Source organism: Notamacropus eugenii, chromosome 3 (assembly GCF_028372415.1).
Source record: "Notamacropus eugenii isolate mMacEug1 chromosome 3, mMacEug1.pri_v2, whole genome shotgun sequence".
Classification (NCBI taxonomy): Eukaryota; Metazoa; Chordata; class Mammalia; order Diprotodontia; family Macropodidae; genus Notamacropus; species Notamacropus eugenii.
Genome location: NC_092874.1, coordinates 247,800,006 through 247,806,102, shown reverse-complemented (window position 1 = coordinate 247,806,102; position 6,097 = coordinate 247,800,006). Strand labels below are relative to the sequence as shown.

Sequence of the window (6,097 nt, the reverse complement as noted above, 5' to 3'; positions counted from 1 at the left end):
CAGGATTCCCATTCTTGAGGTAAGAGGCTAATAGCTATGAAGAGCTACTCCTTCACCTAGTCCCTCAGGCCAGGGACTGGATTAACTTTAAGGGTTTAAAAAATGCTTCCATGATTTTGATAGGTATATCAGGTTACATATGCAACTTACACTTGCATACCAGTGCAAAAAAACATGTACAAGCAAGTTATAATTACTTGATTTCCATACACAACTGGATGTACCTGAAAATTGGCAAGTGTTTTTGTTTGCTTTTAAATTAGGCACTAAGGAGAAAAAAAAACAGCTTTCACATGCAGTGAAGATAGAAAGGATAGCCCTCCTATCCTCCAATTCTTTGAAACAAAACATTTTTCCTCATGGTTAGTCAAATGTTTAATTCCTGACTCTTTATCAAAATAAAATAAATGTGCCTGCACATGTCTATTTTTGTCTTCAAGTTATGAGGACATTAGTATATACCTTTTCTCTTCCTGTAACTCCTGAGAAGTAGCAAGAAGTCTGAAACTAGAGTTTTATTCCAAAAGGGAATACAGGTGGGGACAGGGTGGAGAAGCACACCTATATTTAGGTTCTCTTAATGTTTGGCACCAGACTCCTGAAAATTTAACTCTTTAGTCAATGAGAATGGTATTTTGACCATGGAGAGACACTTGGCAAGCTAGGGCTTGTTTAATGCAACAGCTCATTGCAGGATTTCTCTGAAGAGATTCCAGATTTTCTGAAGCACCTGTGTGAATCATTCAGCTTTCCCTCAATGTATCTAAAAAAAAAAATGTGGCATTTAAAAAATCCAGCCCACTGACTGTCTTTTGTATTTTATAAAGCATTCTACGTTAAATTCTATGAAGATGAAGATTCAGTGAGTGAGGAATCTGGTTTTTGTCCTGGCCTCTGTCCCAGTTTGAGTGTCTACTGGTGTCAACCTATTCATAGGATTTAGAGCTGGCAGGGACTTCAGAGGTCATCCATTTCAACCTTTTTGTTTAACAAACTGAGGGAAAATATAGGCTAGAAATAGAGGTTAGGTAACTTGCCCAATGTTCTTCAAGTAATAAGTAGCAGAGTCAGGATTCCAATTCCAGTCATTTAATTTCAAATCCAGTATCCAAACCAGTGTCTAGGCCTCAAGATTGCTCTCCTTCAAATTCCCTTCAATTTCTCCCCAACTTTTCTTTTCAATATTCAACCTCTGGCCTGCTTCATTAGTCCAAGAACCTTCAAATCACCTACACAATTTTCTTCACCTTCTTATTTGACTCTTCCTCTCTTGGGTGGTTCCTCCCACAGTCTTCTCTCACTGAAGCAGGAAGTAGCTATGTCAGAAGCTCACTCTCTTTCATAAATGAACAGATGGAAAATGCCCATTCTGTGAGCTGAGACATCAAAGTACCCTTGAGAATTCAATGAGTAAATTGCATTGGAACTGGACCATTATCACAGATACAGCTGTTGTCTACATGTAACATTCATAGGATCACAGGCTCAGAGCCAGGGTCTTAACCTGAAATCTAAATTGTGTATATACATATACCTCTGTGGTTCAAACCCTCATCAAGTCTTGCATGGACTATTGCCATATCTCATAATTGGTATCCCTGCCTCAATTCCCACCCCGAAGCACACATACACACGCACACACACACACACACACACACACACACACACACACACTCTATCCTCCATACAGTTGACAAAGTGATTGTACTAGTATTTAGATCTAATCATGTCAGCACCCTTGCTCAATAAACTCAAGTGACTTCCTGTTATTTTCAAGATCAAATATAAAGTCCTTTGTTTGATATTTAAAGCTCCTCATAATATGCCCCTTGCCTACTTTTTCAGGCTTCTCATACTTTATTCCCTTTTGCACTCTCTATTATCCAGGCCTTATTGGTCTGCTTGCTGTTCTTTTATATAATATTCCATCTTCCATCTTTGGACCATTGCCCTGGCTTCCTTCAAATCCTGCCTTCTTCAGGAGAGCCTTTCTTGTCCTCTTGACTACTACATTCTTCTCTAATCTGCTCTGGATATATGTTATATGCTGAATATACTTATTCATATAGTATACTGCAAGCTAGAATATAAGGTCCTTGAAGGTAGAGACTTTTTTGCTTTCCTTTGTATCTCTATCGCTTGAGTAACTAAGGGGCACATTGATCAGACTGCTAGGCCTAGATTGAAGATCTGAGTTCAAACCCAGCCTTAGACACTTCCTAGCTGTGTGACCTTGGGCAAGTTGCTTGACCTGTCTGTCTCAATTTCCTCTACTTTGAAATGGGAATATTAGTAGCACCTGCCTTGTACAGTTGTTTTCAAGATCACATGAGATAATATTTGTAAAGCACTTAGCCCAGTGCCTGGCACATAGAAGGTGTTTCATAGATGCTTATCCCCTTCCCTGACTTAACATAGCTACTGACATGTAGTAAGTAGTTAATGTTTTTTGATTGATGGATAGATGAATTGGAAGATGGAAGGCTGGAGGATTGTTACACAGAGGAGAACAGAAAAGAAAAGGACAGCTGAATATTTAGAGTTTAAAAACTTATTTGAAGGAGGAGGGAGGTATGTTTAAGAGGAGGGAGCTGGATGCTCTGAGGAGGCAGGTGCTTGTTTAATAAAGAATAATAAAATAGTGCTACAGCTCTTAGTTAAGAGCTAATCCAGTAAGAGGCAGAGAAAGAATCAGAGTAGTAGTTGGTGATTGCCTGCTTAGGGGTACTGAGGCAGCTATTTGTTAACCTGATGACAATAATAGAGAGGTTTATTGTTTTCCTGGGGCAAGTATCTAAGATATAACAGAAAACCTCCTAAGACTTATCAAAACTTATGTCAATTACCTACTTCCATGCTTCCCAGGGGCACAAATGACAGTGCCTGAAGGAACCTGGAAAGTATTACCAATGACTCTGAAATCTTGAGCAAGAAACTGAAGACCAGTGAGGCACAGTCTGTCTTTTCCTCATTGTTGTCCATTCAAGGTGAAAGATAAAAAATTGATTTGGCAAGTGTATAGCTTGCTAAGAGTGTGGTGTCTGAGAAATGGGATTTGAGCATCTGCACCACAGCTTAAATAAAATAAAATAGGCACAGCAGGTTCCATTGGCATTGATGGAACGGATCTAACGAAGGTTAAAAATACATTTGCCAAGTATCTCACAAATCTAATTAAAAGGACATTAAGTTAAAAAAAAAAAGAGGAGAAGAAAACTGTGTGTGCGTATATCTACATCTATCATGGCTTTATTTATATCTATCTATATAGATTGTATAGCCTAATCTAGATACCATAGAAAACAGAGGGAAGGGAAAGGGAACAACAATTTATTGTGTCTAATATGTGCCAGGAACTGCGCCAAACTTTTTATGATCCTTACAACAGCCCTGAGAGGTGTTACTATGATTCTGATTTTATAGTTGAGGAAACTGAGGCAAACAGATTAAGTGACTGGCTGAAGATTGTATAGCTAGTAAGCACATGAGACTGAATTTGCACTCAGGTCTTCCTGACTCCAAATGTGGTGTTTGTACCACCTAGCAGCCTTAGCTAACATGAAGGAATAAGAAATAATGGTAAATATCCAAAAATTTATATTATAGGAGATAAAAATCCCCCCAAATGAGCAAGTAGTAAAGGCCCTGCTCCTAAATGTGTATAAACAGATGCCCAAAGTTGAAGTAACAAATAAGAGGAACTCAAAATGCAAGAAGGAAAATTTGATCTTTTAGGTATCACTGAGACTTGGTGGGATGAAACCATAGACGAAAACTGTAGATGAATACATATCCTTCAAAAAAAGATAGGATAGGCAAAAGAGTTGGGGGGGAGGGGAATAACATTGTGTATTTTAAAAGCATATTAATCTGAGGAAATCCAGAACTTCAAAGAAGGATGTATGGTGGAGAGCATTTGGATAGAGTTCCATGGAAAACAAAAGAGATTTTGTCATTGGAGTACAGTACAAACTACCTGGCCATTCCTCTTCAGGCTGTCCTCTGGTCTTCCTCTATCATGAGATCTTCATCCTAAACCTTACCTTAGCCCTGGACTTCACACATTGGGAGTACTCTCTGCTCCTGTGGCCTCTCACTGTCATTGGATAACTCATTCCAGAACCTCCATTTAAGGAAGACACCCAGATCAGCCATGTGGTGTTCTTTTCAGGCTGCTTACTATGCCCTAAGCCCAGTACTTTGTCTCCCCATCCCCTTCCCTTTTCAGCTTCCTTTTATGTGTTCTTTACTCCCCCATTAGAATGTAAGCTCCTTGAGGACAGGAACTGTTTCTCTTCCTGTTTGTGTTCTCAGTGCTTACCACTGGGCTTTGCACACAGTAAGTACTTAATAAGTGCTAGTTGACTGATTAGACACAAAGAAGAAACAGATGAGTTTGATGTTAAATCACAAGTCTGATACAGAGGCGTGATCTGGTAAATGATGAGGGACTTCAATTACCTAGATATCTGCTGAAGTTCCCTCTAATAAAAGGAGCAGCTAATAGCTTTTTGATTTTCCTTAATGATAATTTCACATTCAAAACACAGAGAAACCTCCAAAGAGAAATTCTATTCTTTATCTGATTCTTGTTAATAGGGAGGAACTGTTTGCTGGGCATAGAAATGATCAGGGCCCTGGAGAGGATGTGAATGATTTCTCCTAGAGTTTTTGATAAAAAGGAGAAAATCTAGGCAAAATCTGAGGTGTACCCTAGATTTGGGGAAGGCAGATTTAAAAGTCAGAAGAAGAATAGGGAGAAGCTCATGGACTGAAACTCTGCAGAAGTCAGCCCATGAATATGCTCAGGAAATGAGACACACACACACACACACACACATACACACACACACACACACACACATACACACACACACACACACACACACACACACACACACCAGTTCCAATGAGGAAGAAAAATGGGATTTGCCTGAAGAAACCAATGTAGAAACAGAGGAAATTCACAAACCAGTTGGGATTTTCAAAAGAAATATGCAGAAGTTGGAAGGTCAAGTGTCAGAGGATGAATCTAAGAGCATGGTATAATCCTATAAAAATGTGCCCAGAATGAACTGAGATTGGCAAAGGAAACTGGAAAAGAAAGGGCTTGTGGTTTTTTTAAAGCTATCCTGGGAGAAAAAGGATCAGTGCAAGGATAAGACCTTTGCCTGAAAAGGATAAGACAATGATGACTGACTAGTGACAGAAGGAAGAGCTGCTCAATTACAATTTTACATCTGTTTTCTCTGTCAAGAATGACCTTTGCCTCTCTCTTCTCCCTCGGCCCGGACAGAGGCAGCATGGGTAAGTGCCATGCTCTTCGTACTGCTAGAAAGCTCCAAAGCCACAGGAGAGACCAAAAGTGGCATGACAAGCAGTACAAGAAAACGCATTTGGGCACTGCCCTGAAGGCCAACCCGTTTGGAGGAGCTTCTCATGCCAAAGGGATAGTCTTGGAAAAAGTTGGTGTGGAAGCCAAACAGCCCAATTCTGCCATCAGGAAGTGTGTGAGAGTCCAACTGATTAAGAATGGCAAAAAAATCACTGCCTTTGTTCCCAACGTTGGCTGCTTGAACTTTATTGAGGAAAACGATGAAGTTTTGGTTCCTGGATTTGGTCAAAAAGGTCACGCTGTCGGTGATATTCCTGGAGTCCGATTCAAGGTTGTAAAAGTTGCAAATGTTTCTCTTCTGGCCTTGTACAAAAGGCAAGAAAGAAAGACCAAGATCATAAAAATTCTATGATGTCTTTGTCATAGTAAAAAAAAATTTCATGTAACAAATGTGTGTGGCTTTTTTTCTGCCCTTATAAGATGGTTCTTGTGAGTTAGTATATTTAGGTTATACTTGTCTTGCTTTAACTTTGTGGACAAAGCTATGATGTATACCAGTCAGCAAGCATTTTTTATTAATTGCCCATTACGTGTTGGGTGCTCAGGATACAGGTAGAACTGAAATAGCTTCTTCCCTCAAGCAGATTAAGTTCTCCTTGGGGAGATGATGATAGGATTCAAGCTAAACTTTTTTTTTTTTAAAAAAAACATTTAGATTAATTTTAAATTTTAAGTGGATATCAGACATTTCAACTGGATATT

The 6,097-nt window shown here is 39.3% G+C and overlaps 1 pseudogene; it reads left to right on the top strand.

The window, feature by feature from the left end:
• Positions 1 to 5,266: 5,266 nt before the first annotated feature.
• On the top strand, positions 5,267 to 5,785 carry LOC140534388 (small ribosomal subunit protein uS12-like; annotated as a pseudogene).
• Positions 5,786 to 6,097: the final 312 nt, after the last annotated feature.